The sequence below is a fragment of the Ambystoma mexicanum genome, chromosome 1p (assembly GCF_040938575.1).
Source record: "Ambystoma mexicanum isolate Mex_15411 chromosome 1p, UKY_AmexF1_1, whole genome shotgun sequence".
NCBI lineage: Eukaryota > Metazoa > Chordata > Amphibia > Caudata > Ambystomatidae > Ambystoma > Ambystoma mexicanum.
In genome coordinates, this window is record NC_090921.1 from 4,014,237 (window position 1) to 4,040,781 (window position 26,545).

At 46.0% G+C, this 26,545-nt stretch overlaps 6 non-coding genes across 6 annotated transcripts; 3 read left to right on the forward strand and 3 right to left on the reverse strand.

Annotated features, from left to right (window-relative positions):
- The first annotated feature begins 251 nt into the window (after positions 1 to 251).
- On the forward strand, positions 252 to 325 carry TRNAI-AAU (transfer RNA isoleucine (anticodon AAU)). Its single transcript has one exon. It is a non-coding gene; the product is annotated as a tRNA-Ile (tRNA).
- Positions 326 to 5,489: 5,164 nt separating this feature from the next.
- On the reverse strand, positions 5,490 to 5,563 carry TRNAN-GUU (transfer RNA asparagine (anticodon GUU)). Its single transcript has one exon. It is a non-coding gene; the product is annotated as a tRNA-Asn (tRNA).
- Positions 5,564 to 7,707: 2,144 nt separating this feature from the next.
- On the forward strand, positions 7,708 to 7,781 carry TRNAI-AAU (transfer RNA isoleucine (anticodon AAU)). The gene has a single exon. It is a non-coding gene; the product is annotated as a tRNA-Ile (tRNA).
- A 4,956-nt stretch (positions 7,782 to 12,737) lies between these two features.
- Positions 12,738 to 12,811, reverse strand: TRNAN-GUU (transfer RNA asparagine (anticodon GUU)). Its single transcript has one exon. It is a non-coding gene; the product is annotated as a tRNA-Asn (tRNA).
- A 2,144-nt stretch (positions 12,812 to 14,955) lies between these two features.
- Positions 14,956 to 15,029, forward strand: TRNAI-AAU (transfer RNA isoleucine (anticodon AAU)). Its single transcript has one exon. It is a non-coding gene; the product is annotated as a tRNA-Ile (tRNA).
- A 4,956-nt stretch (positions 15,030 to 19,985) lies between these two features.
- Positions 19,986 to 20,059, reverse strand: TRNAN-GUU (transfer RNA asparagine (anticodon GUU)). Its single transcript has one exon. It is a non-coding gene; the product is annotated as a tRNA-Asn (tRNA).
- Between the last annotated feature and the right edge of the window lie 6,486 nt (positions 20,060 to 26,545).

Consider the following 26,545-nt stretch of genomic DNA (forward strand, 5'->3'; position numbering starts at 1 on the left):
AGCAGTAAGCCTTCCCAAAAGTGGTTGTAACTGGCCCAAAGACGACATCTTGTGCAAATGCTCTTATCCAGTGCATGCCAAAGAATGGTCTAGATGTCACCTGCTCCATCTTGTCAGGCGCGTCTCCTGGGCTGCAAGTTGCCTTCCGATGTGCTGACAGCAGGCGCTAAGGGCTGAATGGGAATGTACTAAGAACATTGTTCTGTTGACAGTGGCTGCTAGTAGCTGTTGCTGTGATCTTGAGTATTAATGGCCGGTTAGCTCAGTTGGTTAGAGCGTGGTGCTAATAACGCCAAGCTCGCGGGTTCGATCCCCGTACTGGCCACACCTTTTTTAAGTTTCCTTTTAAAATTGGAGCTTCATGAATGAAGAACTCTCATTGGACGAATATGAAATCTGTAAAATAATAAGCCGATGTGGAATTCTGAGTAATAGCACAATATAAGCAAAGACTTCCTCTGGCTAATGCCAAAAACAGTTCTTTGGCTCCTGAAATGACTACATGTCCTAGTGCTGTAGCAAAAGGGCTGCAAGAAGGCAGTCTATCCGTGGTCCTCCTCTTCTTAGCCGGTGGTGGCAGCACAGGTATTTCCCTCCAGTCCCAAATTGATAACATCACTCCAACTTTGCAGTGTGCTGACATCTCAGGAGTCTTCTGGCTTCTGAATTGTGGGAGTCGGATCACCCTGCGGGGAGGAGATGGGCCCAACATCGCAGCACAGCACCCCTCTGGCCCGCCATGGGTAACTTAAACTTTGGACACCCCCTGGGCATCCCCCCTTTTTTGCAGGCCCCCCATCAAACAAATCGCTGTGTACCAATCTTTCCTCTTGGTTTCCTCTACAAGGTCTCAATGTTTGGAATAGGTCAAGGACCTACTGGGATATCCTATCAGCAGCATCCCTGCCCCACTTAGCCGTGCCCAGCTTCTGATCCTGGCAAATGCTATGGGACCTGGGCAGTCATTGCCAAAGAATGGCAACTGATTGATTGCCTGTGCAAATGATAACTATGCCCGGCAAATGTGTGAGTGCAAAGGCAATTGATTAGAATTCCTGTAAATGGAGCAGGTATCTGGCAAAGGATAACAGGGCTGTCACCCACTCAACTGAAAATGCTGCAGGCAGGAGGCATGACTGCGCAACGATGCTCAGTACGGCGGGGTAGAAGCGGCTTGGAATGGGGAGTAAGCAAGAGCACAACAAATCTCACAGCTTTGAGAGCAGAGAGTGAGTGTTTAAACAATCATTAACAGGCAGCAACCCCAAAGGGACGTCATTTCACCAAAATGCCAGGGGTAGCGGAAGTGACATCACACGACCGTTGACCCCCTGATGACATCACAGGAAGTGATTTCATTTGACCCCACCCTGAAGTGATATCGCAGGAAGCGATGGAACACAACCATTCACCCGTTGATGAAACAGGAAGTGGCATCACATAGCATTGTACACCACAAAAAATATGGTTACAATATCACTATAGTGTGATGTACATAATGTGATGTACATTTCATACAAGAATCGATCGCCATATGTATTGTTAAGATCAGAGTGTATAGGCCCATATTACCAAATTACTGTGAATGCAAGCAGAAGTCCATGACCAAATGATAATGATGTGTTATTATGTAGCACTTACGCTTAAGCTCTTTATATAGTAAAAATATACACCCAATATCACCCAACATGTGTTGGTACTCTTTTATCGACCTCAGAAAGATGAAAGGTTGAGTTGAGGCGTTTAAGAACAGACTAAATCAGTGACTCACCCCCTGAAGTGTGCCTGAAATAAACCTTTAATAAGTCTAGCAATGATTGTATAGCATTCCAGAAATACACATTATTTGGTATTCCTATTCTTTCTTATTTAGGGTCAGTGCCGAAAGTGTTAGACTTTTGGCACTCCTGTTCTTATTTTTCTTATTTTTTTTAACGGCCCTGAACAAGAAAGCCAGCCACTCCAGATTTAAAGAGCTACATGGTGCTGGCCGCAGCCTAGGAGCTTGCATTACAAAACCCCCCCAAAAAAACAAAAAAGAGAACTTTTTTTCAAGAGGTTGCAAGGGAGAACAGAGATGTCGCAAGGGAGACCTCAGAGGTTGCGACCCCCAACTGACGTCCCCGGGTAAAGTGGCAGGAGACATCTCTGCCCATATCAATATACGCCCCAGGGTGAAGACAAAGACTTAATGCTGGGCCCGATTTTACATGCCTCGCACTCCCAATGATTAGTCTCTCTTTGTGAAACTAAATATCCTCAACATTGGGGTGGAAAATGGTTGCCATTGGCCAATGGAAGTAATACTAGATGAAGGAAGCGAAATGCACCAACATTCAACCTGATGCCTCAGAGGAAGTCCAGTTTTTTGCAGCATGTGTTTGTGTGCATGTGTGTCTTGCAAGTCCAAGGTTTGAAACCTGATAAGCTCGCCTAGTGGTTTAATGCACCTACCACAGCAATCTATATGTAACCTGCAGGCAATACATCCAGTTCCTGGTGAGATACTGACACATTATTGCATTCTGTGCCTGGACTCCACCTCATGAAGGTGCTGTGGTCTAACGGAGCGGGAGCGGTGCTCTTCTACTTTTCTTAATCAGGTTCTACTGTGTCTATAGTTTTATTTTAAAAAGAACCCGTTCCGGAATGGTTTTGGTTTAAAATAAAAGTGTAGGAAGCAGTTGAAACTTGCACTGCACTAAATGTTCCCTTAAACAGCAGGCGCATGTGTTTGGGGGTTTGTGTTGTGTGTGGAAGGGGACGTGGCCATGTGGTTTGTGGGGAGCGGGGCAGGCCAGCAGGGAATATAGTTCCACTACTTGTTTTCATACACTTTGACCACTGGTGCCTGTTTTCATTCCCAGCACAGGTAACTTATCAACAGTGATCCCTATGCATCACTTTAGTTCCTCAATTTTCTCCTCAGGTCACTTGGGAGCAGAGAGACAGCATATGTATTTCCAGCACTACGGAGGCCAGAGTACACAAATCAAAGGCATAATTTATAGTGGGCACGCAGGAACTTGCAGGTGCAGGGGTTATTGTACCGGGGTATTTTATGAACACTTATGTACCCACTTGGAGGTGTTGCTAGGCTCAAGATTAGCTTTATAAAACCATACTCTAGCCCCCTGTGCGTATGGGCCTTTAATCACATTAACCGAAACAGTCCCACCACTTAAGAAGTGAGCACACGGTTGTGCATAAAGCAAGTTTATTGTACACAGTTTCAGGGAGTGGTTAGATGGTGTTGCAGGACCAAACTAACCCAGGTTTGAACAATACAACATCAGTTGGCATCTTACATCCTTTTTGCAACAATTACAATAATCCCAGATGTTCTATAACAATCCACCCCCAAAATATGATTGGACCAAAATCTTTTAAAAGGAATCCCATCTTCTCCCAATTCTCCACTTATCCTTGGTCAGTTTTATCTTGATAGTCATCTTCATGTCATAATCAGAGCACACCTTCTTAGGATTGGTCCGTAGGAGTCCATGGCGTCAGTACATGGTTAAACATTGGTCTTGAAAACATAATTAATTGCTAGCAATAACTGGCCTAAAGCCTTTAACTTTCATTGTGGTTGCACATGGTCCGCACAACAAATTTGAGCAAATAGAGGAAGGCCTGAATAAACAGGATCTCAACTAACCCATACCCCATACTCCTGGCGCTTCTGAAGACCTACTAATTTATACGACCACAACTTCAGAACATATAGCCACTGATGACCTTTAAAGACAATTAACTGTCAGATACCCTGGCCTCAGGCCTAACTTTTATTACCACCGAACAAAAAACCAACGCCCTCTAGCGACACCAATCCAATGAGCGAGATAACATCTGTTCCCTTGCAGGACTCTTAAATCATAAACCGTGTCCTGCTTCTGAGCTGACTTTCTTACTAGGTGACTAATATTTCTTTCCGTCAAGACTGTCCCTGCTACTTAAAATTCATGTGCAGCAGCGAACCAAGGAGATGAAAATGAATGATTTACTCATTTGTCTGACATCTGCAAACCTGAGAAAGTCAGTTTAAATCTCAACATGCATTTTGCAAGAGAGTCCCAACTACCTTTTTACAAAGCACTCCGTTGTGTAGATTGTTTTCATGTTGCATTTGCAGTTTATCCCTCTACGTGCGTGGTGATTATGTATACATTCTAAAGAGCTGTAACATTAAAAGAAACATCATAACTAACTGCACTCGATACAAATGGGTTCACATATTGTGACCAGTTCGCTGCCATCCGCCATCATCAATGTGGTGCGCTCAACATTAATCCCTCATAATAATGGGGACCCTTCCTGACCTCCCGGACACCCCCAAAAAAGTTAAGGGAGACTCCTCTGTTGTCAGCGCTGCTATATAGGGTGGGCAATGGAATAGCAAAATGTGTCCTTCCCAAACTAGTGCTGCAACGCCTCTGCCAGATTCCCACATCAGAATACTAGAACTATAGGGCCATGAAACCGGGTATTGAAAGGCAAACGCCTATGCCAGATTCCCACATCAGAATACAAGAACTGTAGGGCCATGAAACTGGGTATTGAAAATCAACCCCTATGCCAGATTCCCACATCAAAATACTAACTATAGGGCCATGAAACCGGGTATCGAAAGGCAAACACCTATGCCAAATTCCCACATCAGAATACCAAAACTATCGGCCCATGAAAAAGGGTATTGAAATACAAACGCCTATGCCAGATTCCCACATCGGAAAACAAGAACTATTGGGCCATGAAACTGGGTATTGAAAGACAAACGCCTATGCCAGATTCCCACAACAGACTACCAGAAATATAGGGCCATGAAAGTGGATATTGAAAGACAACGCCTATGCCAGATTCCCACATCAGAATACCAGAACTATGGGGCCATGAAACTGGGTATTGAAAGACAAACGCCTATGCCAGATTCCCACATCAGAATACCAGAAATATAGGGCCATGAAAGTGGGTTTTGAAAGACAAACGCCTATGCCAGATTCCCACATCAGAATACCAGAACTATGGGGCCATGAAACTGGGTATTGAAAGACAAACGCCTATGCCAGATTCCCACATCAGAATACCAGAAATATAGGGCCATGAAAGTGGATATTGAAAGACAACGCCTATGCCAGATTCCCACATCAGAATACCAGAACTATGGGGCCATGAAACTGGGTATTGAAAGACAAACGCCTATGCCAGATTCCCACATCAGAATACCAGAAATATAGGGCCATGAAAGTGGGTTTTGAAAGACAAACGCCTATGCCAGATTCCCACATCAGAATACAAGAACTATAGGGCCATGTAAGCGTGTATTGAAAGACAATCAGACTGGCCATGGATGTGTGACTTGAGGGAAATGTCAGCACAGGAAGCACCTTACATATGGTTTCAGAATTAAGCAGTGCACCCTGCACGTTGGTTGTTTTTTTTTTTTGAACGGGAGTTGGCTCACGTTTGCCAAAATCCAAAATAAACTGCGTCCCTGGGTGGGCTTGAACCACCAACCTTTCGGTTAACAGCCGAACGCGCTAACCGATTGCGCCACAGAGATGATGTGTGCCCTGCTGCGCAAAAGCCATATATGTAGGCTAATCGCGCAGGCCTGGATCCAGGTGAAGACTTCATCTTTTATTAAAGCCCTGGGGAGGAGCGCTGTCTGCACACAGCAAGGCTGTAAGTTAGGATAGGCGCCTCCATTTCTCTGAAGCGTCTCTTTCTCAGTATGGTACAAGTAATGTTCAGCTTCAAACAGTACACAAAGCACTTTGGGCTATGGGCTTGATTGAAAAGCCCGTTTTGGGCTAACATTTGAATGTCCTGCCACACAGTGCACCATAGAGACTGCTGAGCACCTCACCATTGCAAGACTTATTTATCTCTCCAGCTCCACAGCTATCTATGACTTCCTAAACACTGGTGGCACCTGAAACCCCTGAGAAGTGTTAAGGCAGCAGGGGGCCTGGCTGCTGCTTAACTCCTCACACCTCCTTCCTACCAGCAGGGCGGGCTGAGAATGTGTCACCTCCCGTGAGGCCCCATTTTAAGATGAAAGTTGGGATGGGGGGGGGGGCACTTGCTTATTGCGGATAACAGTCCGAGAAGCACGGAGTAGCCAGCATTTCAAGAGTGGGGTTGGGGGTGAGCCATGAACAAAGTCCTGCTACTCCTCCCCCTAAATGCAGTGGGTGCAATTGCATACGGTCTCATTCGAGCCCCCACACCACCCACCCTGCCCCAATCTACGTTTTTGGTAACATTAGTAACTGATGGTATTTTGACACATAACGAAAAAAATAAAACTGCAGGAACATTACAGATGCAGGAAACTCATCTATAAGAGCTCTGTCCGGGCGTTCTGGGGCAAAATACATGCAAACATTCTACTTTGTATATGGATTGCACGGACAGAAGTGACTTCCCGGAAAAAAGACATTTCAAGGAGCATCATCAGTCTTTGATACTTAGAGGCAGAGCTTTAAGTGGGCTGGGGCTAGCATGGGCCGAGCCCCGGCAGTCTCCAGAAAAGGCTCCTGAGCCGGGGCCCTGCCGGGGGCTCACCCCCGACTAGCTCCAGCCATGCTGACACCTGAGGCCGCCCGTGCAGCGGCTGCACGGTTACACAAGCTGCCTGCAGGTGTCAGCACTATGGTTTAGAAAAAAAGCAATTGCCTTTTCTTTTTTTCTAAACCAAAGTGCTGTCACCTGCAAGCAGCAGGTGCAGCCTTCCAGTGCGGGCTGCCTGGTGGCTCTGTACTCTGAAACAGGAGGAGGGCTGGACTGCCAGGCCTCCTTTTGTTTCTGAGTAAATAGCCATCACCCAGCATGAAGCCCCTGCGCTACTCACGCTGGCTAATGGCTATCTACTCGGAAACAAAAGGCGAGCTGGGCAGTTCAGACCTCCTCCTGTTTCAGAGTACAGAGCCATCAGCAGCAGGCATCACTTTCATTCAAGGAGCCTGTGGTAAAGCATTGCAGCATGTGGCTCCTTGAATGAAAAGGCTGCCTGCTGGGTGTGAGCTGTGGCATACTGGTGTCACACCTTTGCTCCGCTTAGCCGGGGAGGGGCTGTGCGCATTAAATGTAATAATGCCAGTGCTCCCCAGCTCTGCTTCTTTTAGCGGCCCCCACCTCTTAGGCGACGGGGGCTCTTGATGGGGGCATGGACTAAGCACACCCATGCCTAGGCCAAACCCCCTAACGAGAGCCACCCTCAATTTCTAATCCCACTTAAAGCACTGCTTAGAGTCACCTTGGAAGTGACTTTAGAATAGGTTGCCATAAGTAAGTCAAGTGGCAAATAACTATGTGGTGCAAAATACCTAAATTGCACTCGTATTATATATGGAGCAACTCTATAGTCATTAGGCATTGAGGCTTGGCCAGGACAGCTGCCCCTCATAATGTAGCCTCGAGCGTGGAGTCTATAATGGCAGCAGTCCGTGGCAGCAGTAAGCCTTCCCAAAAGTGGTTGTAACTGGCCCAAAGACGACATCTTGTGCAAATGCTCTTATCCAGTGCATGCCAAAGAATGGTCTAGATGTCACCTGCTCCATCTTGTCAGGCGCGTCTCCTGGGCTGCAAGTTGCCTTCCGATGTGCTGACAGCAGGCGCTAAGGGATGAATGGGAATGTACTAAGAACATTGTTCTGTTGACAGTGGCTGCTAGTAGCTGTTGCTGTGATCTTGAGTATTAATGGCCGGTTAGCTCAGTTGGTTAGAGCGTGGTGCTAATAACGCCAAGGTCGTGGGTTCGATCCCCGTACTGGCCACACCTTTTTTAAGTTTCCTTTTAAAATTGGAGCTTCATGAATGAAGAACTCTCATTGGACGAATATGAAATCTGTTAAATAATAAGCCGATGTGGAATTCTGAGTAATAGCACAATATAAGCAAAGACTTCCTCTGGCTAATGCCAAAAACAGTTCTTTGGCTCCTGAAATGACTACATGTCCTAGTGCTGTAGCAAAAGGGCTGCAAGAAGGCAGTCTATCCGTGGTCCTCCTCTTCTTAGCCGGTGGTGGCAGCACAGGTATTTCCCTCCAGTCCCAAATTGATAACATCACTCCAACTTTGCAGTGTGCTGACATCTCAGGAGTCTTCTGGCTTCTGAATTGTGGGAGTCGGATCACCCTGCGGGGAGGAGATGGGCCCAACATCGCAGCACAGCACCCCTCTGGCCCGCCTTGGGTAACTTAAACTTTGGACACCCCCTGGGCATCCCCCCTTTTTTGCAGGCCCCCCATCAAACAAATCGCTGTGTACCAATCTTTCCTCTTGGTTTCCTCTACAAGGTCTCAATGTTTGGAATAGGTCAAGGACCTACTGGGATATCCTATCAGCAGCATCCCTGCCCCACTTAGCCGTGCCCAGCTTCTGATCCTGGCAAATGCTATGGGACCTGGGCAGTCATTGCCAAAGAATGGCAACTGATTGATTGCCTGTGCAAATGATAACTATGCCCGGCAAATGTGTGAGTGCAAAGGCAATTGATTAGAATTCCTGTAAATGGAGCAGGTATCTGGCAAAGGATAACAGGGCTGTCACCCACTCAACTGAAAATGCTGCAGGCAGGAGGCATGACTGCGCAACGATGCTCAGTACGGCGGGGTAGAAGCGGCTTGGAATGGGGAGTAAGCAAGAGCACAACAAATCTCACAGCTTTGAGAGCAGAGAGTGAGTGTTTAAACAATCATTAACAGGCAGCAACCCCAAAGGGACGTCATTTCACCAAAATGCCAGGGGTAGCGGAAGTGACATCACACGACCGTTGACCCCCTGATGACATCACAGGAAGTGATTTCATTTGACCCCACCCTGAAGTGATATCGCAGGAAGCGATGGAACACAACCATTCACCCGTTGATGAAACAGGAAGTGGCATCACATAGCATTGTACACCACAAAAAATATGGTTACAATATCACTATAGTGTGATGTACATAATGTGATGTACATTTCATACAAGAATCGATCGCCATATGTATTGTTAAGATCAGAGTGTATAGGCCCATATTACCAAATTACTGTGAATGCAAGCAGAAGTCCATGACCAAATGATAATGATGTGTTATTATGTAGCACTTACGCTTAAGCTCTTTATATAGTAAAAATATACACCCAATATCACCCAACATGTGTTGGTACTCTTTTATCGACCTCAGAAAGATGAAAGGTTGAGTTGAGGCGTTTAAGAACAGACTAAATCAGTGACTCACCCCCTGAAGTGTGCCTGAAATAAACCTTTAATAAGTCTAGCAATGATTGTATAGCATTCCAGAAATACACATTATTTGGTATTCCTATTCTTTCTTATTTAGGGTCAGTGCCGAAAGTGTTAGACTTTTGGCACTCCTGTTCTTATTTTTCTTATTTTTTTTAACGGCCCTGAACAAGAAAGCCAGCCACTCCAGATTTAAAGAGCTACATGGTGCTGGCCGCAGCCTAGGAGCTTGCATTACAAAACCCCCCCAAAAAAACAAAAAAGAGAACTTTTTTTCAAGAGGTTGCAAGGGAGAACAGAGATGTCGCAAGGGAGACCTCAGAGGTTGCGACCCCCAACTGACGTCCCCGGGTAAAGTGGCAGGAGACATCTCTGCCCATATCAATATACGCCCCAGGGTGAAGACAAAGACTAAATGCTGGGCCCGATTTTACATGCCTCGCACTCCCAATGATTAGTCTCTCTTTGTGAAACTAAATATCCTCAACATTGGGGTGGAAAATGGTTGCCATTGGCCAATGGAAGTAATACTAGATGAAGGAAGCGAAATGCACCAACATTCAACCTGATGCCTCAGAGGAAGTCCAGTTTTTTGCAGCATGTGTTTGTGTGCATGTGTGTCTTGCAAGTCCAAGGTTTGAAACCTGATAAGCTCGCCTAGTGGTTTAATGCACCTACCACAGCAATCTATATGTAACCTGCAGGCAATACATCCAGTTCCTGGTGAGATACTGACACATTATTGCATTCTGTGCCTGGACTCCACCTCATGAAGGTGCTGTGGTCTAACGGAGCGGGAGCGGTGCTCTTCTACTTTTCTTAATCAGGTTCTACTGTGTCTATAGTTTTATTTTAAAAAGAACCCGTTCCGGAATGGTTTTGGTTTAAAATAAAAGTGTAGGAAGCAGTTGAAACTTGCACTGCACTAAATGTTCCCTTAAACAGCAGGCGCATGTGTTTGGGGGTTTGTGTTGTGTGTGGAAGGGGACGTGGCCATGTGGTTTGTGGGGAGCGGGGCAGGCCAGCAGGGAATATAGTTCCACTACTTGTTTTCATACACTTTGACCACTGGTGCCTGTTTTCATTCCCAGCACAGGTAACTTATCAACAGTGATCCCTATGCATCACTTTAGTTCCTCAATTTTCTCCTCAGGTCACTTGGGAGCAGAGAGACAGCATATGTATTTCCAGCACTACGGAGGCCAGAGTACACAAATCAAAGGCATAATTTATAGTGGGCACGCAGGAACTTGCAGGTGCAGGGGTTATTGTACCGGGGTATTTTATGAACACTTATGTACCCACTTGGAGGTGTTGCTAGGCTCAAGATTAGCTTTATAAAACCATACTCTAGCCCCCTGTGCGTATGGGCCTTTAATCACATTAACCGAAACAGTCCCACCACTTAAGAAGTGAGCACACGGTTGTGCATAAAGCAAGTTTATTGTACACAGTTTCAGGGAGTGGTTAGATGGTGTTGCAGGACCAAACTAACCCAGGTTTGAACAATACAACATCAGTTGGCATCTTACATCCTTTTTGCAACAATTACAATAATCCCAGATGTTCTATAACAATCCACCCCCAAAATATGATTGGACCAAAATCTTTTAAAAGGAATCCCATCTTCTCCCAATTCTCCACTTATCCTTGGTCAGTTTTATCTTGATAGTCATCTTCATGTCATAATCAGAGCACACCTTCTTAGGATTGGTCCGTAGGAGTCCATGGCGTCAGTACATGGTTAAACATTGGTCTTGAAAACATAATTAATTGCTAGCAATAACTGGCCTAAAGCCTTTAACTTTCATTGTGGTTGCACATGGTCCGCACAACAAATTTGAGCAAATAGAGGAAGGCCTGAATAAACAGGATCTCAACTAACCCATACCCCATACTCCTGGCGCTTCTGAAGACCTACTAATTTATACGACCACAACTTCAGAACATATAGCCACTGATGACCTTTAAAGACAATTAACTGTCAGATACCCTGGCCTCAGGCCTAACTTTTATTACCACCGAACAAAAAACCAACGCCCTCTAGCGACACCAATCCAATGAGCGAGATAACATCTGTTCCCTTGCAGGACTCTTAAATCATAAACCGTGTCCTGCTTCTGAGCTGACTTTCTTACTAGGTGACTAATATTTCTTTCCGTCAAGACTGTCCCTGCTACTTAAAATTCATGTGCAGCAGCGAACCAAGGAGATGAAAATGAATGATTTACTCATTTGTCTGACATCTGCAAACCTGAGAAAGTCAGTTTAAATCTCAACATGCATTTTGCAAGAGAGTCCCAACTACCTTTTTACAAAGCACCCCGTTGTGTAGATTGTTTTCATGTTGCATTTGCAGTTTATCCCTCTACGTGCGTGGTGATTATGTATACATTCTAAAGAGCTGTAACATTAAAAGAAACATCATAACTAACTGCACTCGATACAAATGGGTTCACATATTGTGACCAGTTCGCTGCCATCCGCCATCATCAATGTGGTGCGCTCAACATTAATCCCTCATAATAATGGGGACCCTTCCTGACCTCCCGGACACCCCCAAAAAAGTTAAGGGAGACTCCTCTGTTGTCAGCGCTGCTATATAGGGTGGGCAATGGAATAGCAAAATGTGTCCTTCCCAAACTAGTGCTGCAACGCCTCTGCCAGATTCCCACATCAGAATACTAGAACTATAGGGCCATGAAATCGGGTATTGAAAGAAAAACGCCTATGCCAGATTCCCACATCAGAATACAAGAACTATAGGGCCATGAAACCGGGTATTGAAAGGCAAACGCCTATGCCAGATTCCCACATCAGAATACAAGAACTGTAGGGCCATGAAACTGGGTATTGAAAATCAACCCCTATGCCAGATTCCCACATCAAAATACTAACTATAGGGCCATGAAACCGGGTATCGAAAGGCAAACACCTATGCCAAATTCCCACATCAGAATACCAAAACTATCGGCCCATGAAAAAGGGTATTGAAATACAAACGCCTATGCCAGATTCCCACATCGGAAAACAAGAACTATTGGGCCATGAAACTGGGTATTGAAAGACAAACGCCTATGCCAGATTCCCACAACAGACTACCAGAAATATAGGGCCATGAAAGTGGATATTGAAAGACAACGCCTATGCCAGATTCCCACATCAGAATACCAGAACTATGGGGCCATGAAACTGGGTATTGAAAGACAAACGCCTATGCCAGATTCCCACATCAGAATACCAGAAATATAGGGCCATGAAAGTGGGTTTTGAAAGACAAACGCCTATGCCAGATTCCCACATCAGAATACAAGAACTATAGGGCCATGTAAGCGTGTATTGAAAGACAATCAGACTGGCCATGGATGTGTGACTTGAGGGAAATGTCAGCACAGGAAGCACCTTACATATGGTTTCAGAATTAAGCAGTGCACCCTGCACGTTGGTTGTTTTTTTTTTTTTGAACGGGAGTTGGCTCACGTTTGCCAAAATCCAAAATAAACTGCGTCCCTGGGTGGGCTTGAACCACCAACCTTTCGGTTAACAGCCGAACGCGCTAACCGATTGCGCCACAGAGACGATGTGTGCCCTGCTGCGCAAAAGCCATATATGTAGGCTAATCGCGCAGGCCTGGATCCAGGTGAAGACTTCATCTTTTATTAAAGCCCTGGGGAGGAGCGCTGTCTGCACACAGCAAGGCTGTAAGTTAGGATAGGCGCCTCCATTTCTCTGAAGCGTCTCTTTCTCAGTATGGTACAAGTAATGTTCAGCTTCAAACAGTACACAAAGCACTTTGGGCTATGGGCTTGATTGAAAAGCCCGTTTTGGGCTAACATTTGAATGTCCTGCCACACAGTGCACCATAGAGACTGCTGAGCACCTCACCATTGCAAGACTTATTTATCTCTCCAGCTCCACAGCTATCTATGACTTCCTAAACACTGGTGGCACCTGAAACCCCTGAGAAGTATTAAGGCAGCAGGGGGCCTGGCTGCTGCTTAACTCCTCACACCTCCTTCCTACCAGCAGGGCGGGCTGAGAATGTGTCACCTCCCGTGAGGCCCCATTTTAAGATGAAAGTTGGGATGGGGGGGGGGGCACTTGCTTATTGCGGATAACAGTCCGAGAAGCACGGAGTAGCCAGCATTTCAAGAGTGGGGTTGGGGGTGAGCCATGAACAAAGTCCTGCTACTCCTCCCCCTAAATGCAGTGGGTGCAATTGCATTCGGTCTCATTCGAGCCCCCACACCACCCACCCTGCCCCAATCTACTTTTTTGGTAACATTAGTAACTGATGGTATTTTGACACATAACGAAAAAAATAAAACTGCAGGAACATTACAGATGCAGGAAACTCATCTATAAGAGCTCTGTCCGGGCGTTCTGGGGCAAAATACATGCAAACATTCTACTTTGCATATGGATTGCACGGACAGAAGTGACTTCCCGGAAAAAAGACATTTCAAGGAGCATCATCAGTCTTTGATACTTAGAGGCAGAGCTTTAAGTGGGCTGGGGCTAGCATGGGCCGAGCCCCGGCAGTCTCCAGAAAAGGCTCCTGAGCCGGGGCCCTGCCGGGGGCTCACCCCCGACTAGCTCCAGCCATGCTGACACCTGAGGCCGCCCGTGCAGCGGCTGCACGGTTACACAAGCTGCCTGCAGGTGTCAGCACTATGGTTTAGAAAAAAAGCAATTGCCTTTTCTTTTTTTCTAAACCAAAGTGCTGTCACCTGCAAGCAGCAGGTGCAGCCTTCCAGTGCGGGCTGCCTGGTGGCTCTGTACTCTGAAACAGGAGGAGGGCTGGACTGCCAGGCCTCCTTTTGTTTCTGAGTAAATAGCCATCACCCAGCATGAAGCCCCTGCGCTACTCACGCTGGCTAATGGCTATCTACTCGGAAACAAAAGGCGAGCTGGGCAGTTCAGACCTCCTCCTGTTTCAGAGTACAGAGCCATCAGCAGCAGGCATCACTTTCATTCAAGGAGCCTGTGGTAAAGCATTGCAGCATGTGGCTCCTTGAATGAAAAGGCTGCCTGCTGGGTGTGAGCTGTGGCATATTGGTGTCACACCTTTGCTCCGCTTAGCCGGGGAGGGGCTGTGCGCATTAAATGTAATAATGCCAGTGCTCCCCAGCTCTGCTTCTTTTAGCGGCCCCCACCTCTTAGGCGACGGGGGCTCTTGATGGGGGCATGGACTAAGCACACCCATGCCTAGGCCAAACCCCCTAACGAGAGCCACCCTCAATTTCTAATCCCACTTAAAGCACTGCTTAGAGTCACCTTGGAAGTGACTTTAGAATAGGTTGCCATAAGTAAGTCAAGTGGCAAATAACTATGTGGTGCAAAATACCTAAATTGCACTCGTATTATATATGGAGCAACTCTATAGTCATTAGGCATTGAGGCTTGGCCAGGACAGCTGCCCCTCATAATGTAGCCTCGAGCGTGGAGTCTATAATGGCAGCAGTCCGTGGCAGCAGTAAGCCTTCCCAAAAGTGGTTGTAACTGGCCCAAAGACGACATCTTGTGCAAATGCTCTTATCCAGTGCATGCCAAAGAATGGTCTAGATGTCACCTGCTCCATCTTGTCAGGCGCGTCTCCTGGGCTGCAAGTTGCCTTCCGATGTGCTGACAGCAGGCGCTAAGGGCTGAATGGGAATGTACTAAGAACATTGTTCTGTTGACAGTGGCTGCTAGTAGCTGTTGCTGTGATCTTGAGTATTAATGGCCGGTTAGCTCAGTTGGTTAGAGCGTGGTGCTAATAACGCAAAGGTCGCGGGTTCGATCCCCGTACTGGCCACACCTTTTTTAAGTTTCCTTTTAAAATTGGAGCTTCATGAATGAAGAACTCTCATTGGACGAATATGAAATCTGTAAAATAATAAGCCGATGTGGAATTCTGAGTAATAGCACAATATAAGCAAAGACTTCCTCTGGCTAATGCCAAAAACAGTTCTTTGGCTCCTGAAATGACTACATGTCCTAGTGCTGTAGCAAAAGGGCTGCAAGAAGGCAGTCTATCCGTGGTCCTCCTCTTCTTAGCCGGTGGTGGCAGCACAGGTATTTCCCTCCAGTCCCAAATTGATAACATCACTCCAACTTTGCAGTGTGCTGACATCTCAGGAGTCTTCTGGCTTCTGAATTGTGGGAGTCGGATCACCCTGCGGGGAGGAGATGGGCCCAACATCGCAGCACAGCACCCCTCTGGCCCGCCATGGGTAACTTAAACTTTGGACACCCCCTGGGCATCCCCCCTTTTTTGCAGGCCCCCCATCAAACAAATCGCTGTGTACCAATCTTTCCTCTTGGTTTCCTCTACAAGGTCTCAATGTTTGGAATAGGTCAAGGACCTACTGGGATATCCTATCAGCAGCATCCCTGCCCCACTTAGCCGTGCCCAGCTTCTGATCCTGGCAAATGCTATGGGACCTGGGCAGTCATTGCCAAAGAATGGCAACTGATTGATTGCCTGTGCAAATGATAACTATGCCCGGCAAATGTGTGAGTGCAAAGGCAATTGATTAGAATTCCTGTAAATGGAGCAGGTATCTGGCAAAGGATAACAGGGCTGTCACCCACTCAACTGAAAATGTTGCAGGCAGGAGGCATGACTGCGCAACGATGCTCAATACGGCGGGGTAGAAGCGGCTTGGAATGGGGAGTAAGCAAGAGCACAACAAATCTCACAGCTTTGAGAGCAGAGAGTGAGTGTTTAAACAATCATTAACAGGCAGCAACCCCAAAGGGACGTCATTTCACCAAAATGCCAGGGGTAGCGGAAGTGACATCACACGACCGTTGACCCCCTGATGACATCACAGGAAGTGATTTCATTTGACCCCACCCTGAAGTGATATCGCAGGAAGCGATGGAACACAACCATTCACCCGTTGATGAAACAGGAAGTGGCATCACATAGCATTGTACACCACAAAAAATATGGTTACAAAATCACTATAGTGTGATGTACATAATGTGATGTACATTTCATACAAGAATCGATCGCCATATGTATTGTTAAGATCAGAGTGTATAGGCCCATATTACCAAATTACTGTGAATGCAAGCAGAAGTCCATGACCAAATGATAATGATGTGTTATTATGTAGCACTTACGCTTAAGCTCTTTATATAGTAAAAATATACACCCAATATCACCCAACATGTGTTGGTACTCTTTTATCGACCTCAGAAAGATGAAAGGTTGAGTTGAGGCGTTTAAGAACAGACTAAATCAGTGACTCACCCCCTGAAGTGTGCCTGAAATAAACCTTTAATAAGTCTAGCAATGATTGTATAGCATTCCAGAAATACACATTATTTGGTATTCCTATTCTTTCTTATTTAGGGTCAGTGCCGAAAGTGTTAGACTTTTGGCACTCCTGTTCTTATTTTTCTTATTTTTTTTAACGGCCCTGAACAAGAAAGCCAGCCACTCCAGATTTAAAGAGCTACATGGTGCTGGCCGCAGCCTAGGAGCTTGCATTACAAAACCCCCCCAAAAAAACAAAAAAGAGAACTTTTTTTCAAGAGGTTGCAAGGGAGAACAGAGATGTCGCAAGGGAGACCTCAGAGGTTGCGACCCCCAACTGACGTCCCCGGGTAAAGTGGCAGGAGACATCTCTGCCCATATCAATATACGCCCCAGGGTGAAGACAAAGACTTAATGCTGGGCCCGATTTTACATGCCTCGCACTCCCAATGATTAGTCTCTCTTTGTGAAACTAAATATCCTCAACATTGGGGTGGAAAATGGTTGCCATTGGCCAATGGAAGTAATACTAGATGAAGGAAGCGAAATGCACCAACATTCAACCTGATGCCTCAGAGGAAGTCCAGTTTTTTGCAGCATGTGTTTGTGTGCATGTGTGTCTTGCAAGTCCAAGGTTTGAAACCTGATAAGCTCGCCTAGTGGTTTAATGCACCTACCACAGCAATCTATATGTAACCTGCAGGCAATACATCCAGTTCCTGGTGAGATACTGACACATTATTGCATTCTGTGCCTGGACTCCACCTCATGAAGGTGCTGTGGTCTAACGGAGCGGGAGCGGTGCTCTTCTACTTTTCTTAATCAGGTTCTACTGTGTCTATAGTTTTATTTTAAAAAGAACCCGTTCCGGAATGGTTTTGGTTTAAAATAAAAGTGTAGGAAGCAGTTGAAACTTGCACTGCACTAAATGTTCCCTTAAACAGCAGGCACATGTGTTTGGGGGTTTGTGTTGTGTGTGGAAGGGGACGTGGCCATGTGGTTTGTGGGGAGCGGGGCAGGCCAGCAGGGAATATAGTTCCACTACTTGTTTTCATACACTTTGACCACTGGTGCCTGTTTTCATTCCCAGCACAGGTAACTTATCAACAGTGATCCCTATGCATCACTTTAGTTCCTCAATTTTCTCCTCAGGTCACTTGGGAGCAGAGAGACAGCATATGTATTTCCAGCACTACGGAGGCCAGAGTACACAAATCAAAGGCATAATTTATAGTGGGCACGCAGGAACTTGCAGGTGCAGGGGTTATTGTACCGGGGTATTTTATGAACACTTATGTACCCACTTGGAGGTGTTGCTAGGCTCAAGATTAGCTTTATAAAACCATACTCTAGCCCCCTGTGCGTATGGGCCTTTAATCACATTAACCGAAACAGTCCCACCACTTAAGAAGTGAGCACACGGTTGTGCATAAAGCAAGTTTATTGTACACAGTTTCAGGGAGTGGTTAGATGGTGTTGCAGGACCAAACTAACCCAGGTTTGAACAATACAACATCAGTTGGCATCTTACATCCTTTTCGCAACAATTACAATAATCCCAGATGTTCTATAACAATCCACCCCCAAAATATGATTGGACCAAAATCTTTTAAAAGGAATCCCATCTTCTCCCAATTCTCCACTTATCCTTGGTCAGTTTTATCTTGATAGTCATCTTCATGTCATAATCAGAGCACACCTTCTTAGGATTGGTCCGTAGGAGGCCATGGCGTCAGTACATGGTTAAACATTGGTCTTGAAAACATAATTAATTGCTAGCAATAACTGGCCTAAAGCCTTTAACTTTCATTGTGGTTGCACATGGTCCGCACAACAAATTTGAGCAAATAGAGGAAGGCCTGAATAAACAGGATCTCAACTAACCCATACCCCATACTCCTGGCGCTTCTGAAGACCTACTAATTTATACGACCACAACTTCAGAACATATAGCCACTGATGACCTTTAAAGACAATTAACTGTCAGATACCCTGGCCTCAGGCCTAACTTTTATTACCACCGAACAAAAAACCAACGCCCTCTAGCGACACCAATCCAATGAGCGAGATAACATCTGTTCCCTTGCAGGACTCTTAAATCATAAACCGTGTCCTGCTTCTGAGCTGACTTTCATACTAGGTGACTAATATTTCTTTCCGTCAAGACTGTCCCTGCTACTTAAAATTCATGTGCTGCAGCGAACCAAGGAGATGAAAATGAATGATTTACTCATTTGTCTGACATCTGCAAACCTTAGAAAGTCAGTTTAAATCTCAACATGCATTTTGCAAGAGAGTCCCAACTACCTTTTTACAAAGCACCCCGTTGTGTAGATTGTTTTCATGTTGCATTTGCAGTTTATCCCTCTACGTGCGTGGTGATTATGTATACATTCTAAAGAGCTGTAACATTAAAAGAAACATCATAACTAACTGCACTCGATACAAATGGGTTCACATATTGTGACCAGTTCGCTGCCATCCGCCATCATCAATGTGGTGCGCTCAACATTAATCCCTCATAATAATGGGGACCCTTCCTGACCTCCCGGACACCCCCAAAAAAGTTAAGGGAGACTCCTCTGTTGTCAGCGCTGCTATATAGGGTGGGCAATGGAATAGCAAAATGTGTCCTTCCCAAACTAGTGCTGCAACGCCTCTGCCAGATTCCCACATCAGAATACTAGAACTATAGGGCCATGAAATCGGGTATTGAAAGAAAAACGCCTATGCCAGATTCCCACATCAGAATACAAGAACTATAGGGCCATGAAACCGGGTATTGAAAGGCAAACGCCTATGCCAGATTCCCACATCAGAATACAAGAACTGTAGGGCCATGAAACTGGGTATTGAAAATCAACCCCTATGCCAGATTCCCACATCAAAATACTAACTATAGGGCCATGAAACCGGGTATCGAAAGGCAAACACCTATGCCAAATTCCCACATCAGAATACCAAAACTATCGGCCCATGAAAAAGGGTATTGAAATACAAACGCCTATGCCAGATTCCCACATCGGAAAACAAGAACTATTGGGCCATGAAACTGGGTATTGAAAGACAAACGCCTATGCCAGATTCCCACAACAGACTACCAGAAATATAGGGCCATGAAAGTGGATATTGAAAGACAACGCCTATGCCTGATTCCCACATCAGAATACCAGAACTATGGGGCCATGAAACTGGGTATTGAAAGACAAACGCCTATGCCAGATTCCCACATCAGAATACCAGAAATATAGGGCCATGAAAGTGGGTTTTGAAAGACAAACGCCTATGCCAGATTCCCACATCAGAATACAAGAACTATAGGGCCATGTAAGCGTGTATTGAAAGACAATCAGACTGGCCATGGATGTGTGACTTGAGGGAAATGTCAGCACAGGAAGCACCTTACATATGGTTTCAGAATTAAGCAGTGCACCCTGCACGTTGGTTGTTTTTTTTTTTTTGAACGGGAGTTGGCTCACGTTTGCCAAAATCCAAAATAAACTGCATCCCTGGGTGGGCTTGAACCACCAACCTTTCGGTTAACAGCCGAACGCGCTAACCGATTGCGCCACAGAGACGATGTGTGCCCTGCTGCGCAAAAGCCATATATGTAGGCTAATCGCGCAGGCCTGGATCCAGGTGAAGACTTCATCTTTTATTAAAGCCCTGGGGAGGAGCGCTGTCTGCACACAGCAAGGCTGTAAGTTAGGATAGGCGCCTCCATTTCTCTGAAGCGTCTCTTTCTCAGTATGGTACAAGTAATGTTCAGCTTCAAACAGTACACAAAGCACTTTGGGCTATGGGCTTGATTGAAAAGCCCGTTTTGGGCTAACATTTGAATGTCCTGCCACACAGTGCACCATAGAGACTGCTGAGCACCTCACCATTGCAAGACTTATTTATCTCTCCAGCTCCACAGCTATCTATGACTTCCTAAACACTGGTGGCACCTGAAACCCCTGAGAAGTATTAAGGCAGCAGGGGGCCTGGCTGCTGCTTAACTCCTCACACCTCCTTCCTACCAGCAGGGCGGGCTGAGAATGTGTCACCTCCCGTGAGGCCCCATTTTAAGATGAAAGTTGGGATGGGGGGGGGGGGCACTTGCTTATTGCGGATAACAGTCCGAGAAGCACGGAGTAGCCAGCATTTCAAGAGTGGGGTTGGGGGTGAGCCATGAACAAAGTCCTGCTACTCCTCCCCCTAAATGCAGTGGGTGCAATTGCATACGGTCTCATTCGAGCCCCCACACCACCCACCCTGCCCCAATCTACTTTTTTGGTAACATTAGTAACTGATGGTATTTTGACACATAACGAAAAAAATAAAACTGCAGGAACATTACAGATGCAGGAAACTCATCTATAAGAGCTCTGTCCGGGCGTTCTGGGGCAAAATACATGCAAACATTCTACTTTGTATATGGATTGCACGGACAGAAGTGACTTCCCGGAAAAAAGACATTTCAAGGAGCATCATCAGTCTTTGATACTTAGAGGCAGAGCTTTAAGTGGGCTGGGGCTAGCATGGGCCGAGCCCCGGCAGTCTCCAGAAAAGGCTCCTGAGCCGGGGCCCTGCCGGGGGCTCACCCCCGACTAGCTCCAGCCATGCTGACACCTGAGGCCGCCCGTGCAGCGGCTGCACGGTTACACAAGCTGCCTGCAGGTGTCAGCACTATGGTTTAGAAAAAAAGCAATTGCCTTTTCTTTTTTTCTAAACCAAAGTGCTGTCACCTGCAAGCAGCAGGTGCAGCCTTCCAGTGCGGGCTGCCTGGTGGCTCTGTACTCTGAAACAGGAGGAGGGCTGGACTGCCAGGCCTCCTTTTGTTTCTGAGTAAATAGCCATCACCCAGCATGAAGCCCCTGCGCTACTCACGCTGGCTAATGGCTATCTACTCGGAAACAAAAGGCGAGCTGGGCAGTTCAGACCTCCTCCTGTTTCAGAGTACAGAGCCATCAGCAGCAGGCATCACTTTCATTCAAGGAGCCTGTGGTAAAGCATTGCAGCATGTGGCTCCTTGAATGAAAAGGCTGCCTGCTGGGTGTGAGCTGTGGCATACTGGTGTCACACCTTTGCTCCGCTTAGCCGGGGAGGGGCTGTGCGCATTAAATGTAATAATGCCAGTGCTCCCCAGCTCTGCTTCTTTTAGCGGCCCCCACCTCTTAGGCGACGGGGGCTCTTGATGGGGGCATGGACTAAGCACACCCATGCCTAGGCCAAACCCCCTAACGAGAGCCACCCTCAATTTCTAATCCCACTTAAAGCACTGCTTAGAGTCACCTTGGAACTGACTTTAGAATAGGTTGCCATAAGTAAGTCAAGTGGCAAATAACTTTGTGGTGCAAAATACCTAAATTGCACTCGTATTATATATGGAGCAACTCTATAGTCATTAGGCATTGAGGCTTGGCCAGGACAGCTGCCCCTCATAATGTAGCCTCGAGCGTGGAGTCTATAATGGCAGCAGTCCGTGGCAGCAGTAAGCCTTCCCAAAAGTGGTTGTAACTGGCCCAAAGACGACATCTTGTGCAAATGCTCTTATCCAGTGCATGCCAAAGAATGGTCTAGATGTCACCTGCTCCATCTTGTCAGGCGCGTCTCCTGGGCTGCAAGTTGCCTTCCGATGTGCTGACAGCAGGCGCTAAGGGCTGAATGGGAATGTACTAAGAACATTGTTCTGTTGACAGTGGCTGCTAGTAGCTGTTGCTGTGATCTTGAGTATTAATGGCCGGTTAGCTCAGTTGGTTAGAGCGTGGTGCTAATAACGCCAAGGTCGCGGTACTGGCCACACCTTTTTTAAGTTTCCTTTTAAAATTGGAGCTTCATGAATGAAGAACTCTCATTGGACGAATATGAAATCTGTAAAATAATAAGCCGATGTGGAATTCTGAGTAATAGCACAATATAAGCAAAGACTTCCTCTGGCTAATGCCAAAAACAGTTCTTTGGCTCCTGAAATGACTACATGTCCTAGTGCTGTAGCAAAAGGGCTGCAAGAAGGCAGTCTATCCGTGGTCCTCCTCTTCTTAGCCGGTGGTGGCAGCACAGGTATTTCCCTCCAGTCCCAAATTGATAACATCACTCCAACTTTGCAGTGTGCTGACATCTCAGGAGTCTTCTGGCTTCTGAATTGTGGGAGTCGGATCACCCTGCGGGGAGGAGATGGGCCCAACATCGCAGCACAGCACCCTTCTGGCCCGCCATGGGTAACTTAAACTTTGGACACCCCCTGGGCATCCCCCCTTTTTTGCAGGCCCCCCATCAAACAAATCGCTGTGTACCAATCTTTCCTCTTGGTTTCCTCTACAAGGTCTCAATGTTTGGAATAGGTCAAGGACCTACTGGGATATCCTATCAGCAGCATCCCTGCCCCACTTAGCCGTGCCAAGCTTCTGATCCTGGCAAATGCTATGGGACCTGGGCAGTCATTGCCAAAGAATGGCAACTGATTGATTGCCTGTGCAAATGATAACTATGCCCGGCAAATGTGTGAGTGCAAAGGCAATTGATTAGAATTCCTGTAAATGGAGCAGGTATCTGGCAAAGGATAACAGGGCTGTCACCCACTCAACTGAAAATGCTGCAGGCAGGAGGCATGACTGCGCAACGATGCTCAGTACGGCGGGGTAGAAGCGGCTTGGAATGGGGAGTAAGCAAGAGCACAACAAATCTCACAGCTTTGAGAGCAGAGAGTGAGTGTTTAAACAATCATTAACAGGCAGCAACCCCAAAGGGACGTCATTTCACCAAAATGCCAGGGGTAGCGGAAGTGACATCACACGACCGTTGACCCCCTGATGACATCACAGGAAGTGATTTCATTTGACCCCACCCTGAAGTGATATCGCAGGAAGCGATGGAACACAACCATTCACCCGTTGATGAAACAGGAAGTGGCATCACATAGCATTGTACACCACAAAAAATATGGTTACAATATCACTATAGTGTGATGTACATAATGTGATGTACATTTCATACAAGAATCGATCGCCATATGTATTGTTAAGATCAGAGTGTATAGGCCCATATTACCAAATTACTGTGAATGCAAGCAGAAGTCCATGACCAAATGATAATGATGTGTTATTATGTAGCACTTACGCTTAAGCTCTTTATATAGTAAAAATATACACCCAATATCAACCAACATGTGTTGGTACTCTTTTATCGACCTCAGAAAGATGAAAGGTTGAGTTGAGGCGTTTAAGAACAGACTAAATCAGTGACTCACCCCCTGAAGTGTGCCTGAAATAAACCTTTAATAAGTCTAGCAATGATTGTATAGCATTCCAGAAAGACACATTATTTGGTATTCCTATTCTTTCTTATTTAGGGTCAGTGCTGAAAGTGTTAGACTTTTGGCACTCCTGTTCTTATTTTTCTTATTTTTTTTAACGGCCCTGAACAAGAAAGCCAGCCACTCCAGATTTAAAGAGCTACATGGTGCTGGCCGCAGCCTAGGAGCTTGCATTACAAAACCCCCCCAAAAAAACAAAAAAGAGAACTTTTTTTCAAGAGGTTGCAAGGGAGAACAGAGATGTTGCAAGGGAGACCTCAGAGGTTGCGACCCCCAACTGACGTCCCCGGGTAAAGTGGCAGGAGACATCTCTGCCCATATCAATATACGCCCCAGGGTGAAGACAAAGACTTAATGCTGGGCCCGATTTTACATGCCTCGCACTCCCAATGATTAGTCTCTCTTTGTGAAACTAAATATCCTCAACATTGGGGTGGAAAATGGTTGCCATTGGCCAATGGAAGTAATACTAGATGAAGGAAGCGAAATGCACCAACATTCAACCTGATGCCTCAGAGGAAGTCCAGTTTTTTGCAGCATGTGTTTGTGTGCATGTGTGTCTTGCAAGTCCAAGGTTTGAAACCTGATAAGCTCGCCTAGTGGTTTAATGCACCTACCACAGCAATCTATATGTAACCTGCAGGCAATACATCCAGTTCCTGGTGAGATACTGACACATTATTGCATTCTGTGCCTGGACTCCACCTCATGAAGGTGCCGTGGTCTAACGGAGCGGGAGCGGTGCTCTTCTACTTTTCTTAATCAGGTTCTACTGTGTCTATAGTTTTATTTTAAAAAGAACCCGTTCCGGAATGGTTTTGGTTTAAAATTAAAGTGTAGGAAGCAGTTGAAACTTGCACTGCACTAAATGTTCCCTTAAACAGCAGGCGCATGTGTTTGGGGGTTTGTGTTGTGTGTGGAAGGGGACGTGGCCATGTGGTTTGTGGGGAGCGGGGCAGGCCAGCAGGGAATATAGTTCCACTACTTGTTTTCATACACTTTGACCACTGGTGCCTGTTTTCATTCCCAGCACAGGTAACTTATCAACAGTGATCCCTATGCATCACTTTAGTTCCTCAATTTTCTCCTCAGGTCACTTGGGAGCAGAGAGACAGCATATGTATTTCCAGCACTACGGAGGCCAGAGTACACAAATCAAAGGCATAATTTATAGTGGGCACGCAGGAACTTGCAGGTGCAGGGGTTATTGTACCGGGGTATTTTATGAACACTTATGTACCCACTTGGAGGTGTTGCTAGGCTCAAGATTAGCTTTATAAAACCATACTCTAGCCCCCTGTGCGTATGGGCCTTTAATCACATTAACCGAAACAGTCCCACCACTTAAGAAGTGAGCACACGGTTGTGCATAAAGCAAGTTTATTGTACACAGTTTCAGGGAGTGGTTAGATGGTGTTGCAGGACCAAACTAACCCAGGTTTGAACAATACAACATCAGTTGGCATCTTACATCCTTTTTGCAACAATTACAATAATCCCAGATGTTCTATAACAATCCACCCCCAAAATATGATTGGACCAAAATCTTTTAAAAGGAATCCCATCTTCTCCCAATTCTCCACTTATCCTTGGTCAGTTTTATCTTGATAGTCATCTTCATGTCATAATCAGAGCACACCTTCTTAGGATTGGTCCGTAGGAGTCCATGGCGTCAGTACATGGTTAAACATTGGTCTTGAAAACATAATTAATTGCTAGCAATAACTGGCCTAAAGCCTTTAACTTTCATTGTGGTTGCACATGGTCCGCACAACAAATTTGAGCAAATAGAGGAAGGCCTGAATAAACAGGATCTCAACTAACCCATACCCCATACTCCTGGCGCTTCTGAAGACCTACTAATTTATACGACCACAACTTCAGAACATATAGCCACTGATGACCTTTAAAGACAATTAACTGTCAGATACCCTGGCCTCAGGCCTAACTTTTATTACCACCGAACAAAAAACCAACGCCCTCTAGCGACACCAATCCAATGAGCGAGATAACATCTGTTCCCTTGCAGGACTCTTAAATCATAAACCGTGTCCTGCTTCTGAGCTGACTTTCTTACTAGGTGACTAATATTTCTTTCCGTCAAGACTGTCCCTGCTACTTAAAATTCATGTGCAGCAGCGAACCAAGGAGATGAAAATGAATGATTTACTCATTTGTCTGACATCTGCAAACCTGAGAAAGTCAGTTTAAATCTCAACATGCATTTTGCAAGAGAGTCCCAACTACCTTTTTACAAAGCACCCCGTTGTGTAGATTGTTTTCATGTTGCATTTGCAGTTTATCCCTCTACGTGCGTGGTGATTATGTATACATTCTAAAGAGCTGTAACATTAAAAGAAACATCATAACTAACTGCACTCGATACAAATGGGTTCACATATTGTGACCAGTTCGCTGCCATCCGCCATCATCAATGTGGTGCGCTCAACATTAATCCCTCATAATAATGGGGACCCTTCCTGACCTCCCGGACACCCCCAAAAAAGTTAAGGGAGACTCCTCTGTTGTCAGCGCTGCTATATAGGGTGGGCAATGGAATAGCAAAATGTGTCCTTCCCAAACTAGTGCTGCAACGCCTCTGCCAGATTCCCACATCAGAATACTAGAACTATAGGGCCATGAAATCGGGTATTGAAAGAAAAACGCCTATGCCAGATTCCCACATCAGAATACAAGAACTATAGGGCCATGAAACCGGGTATTGAAAGGCAAACGCCTATGCCAGATTCCCACATCAGAATACAAG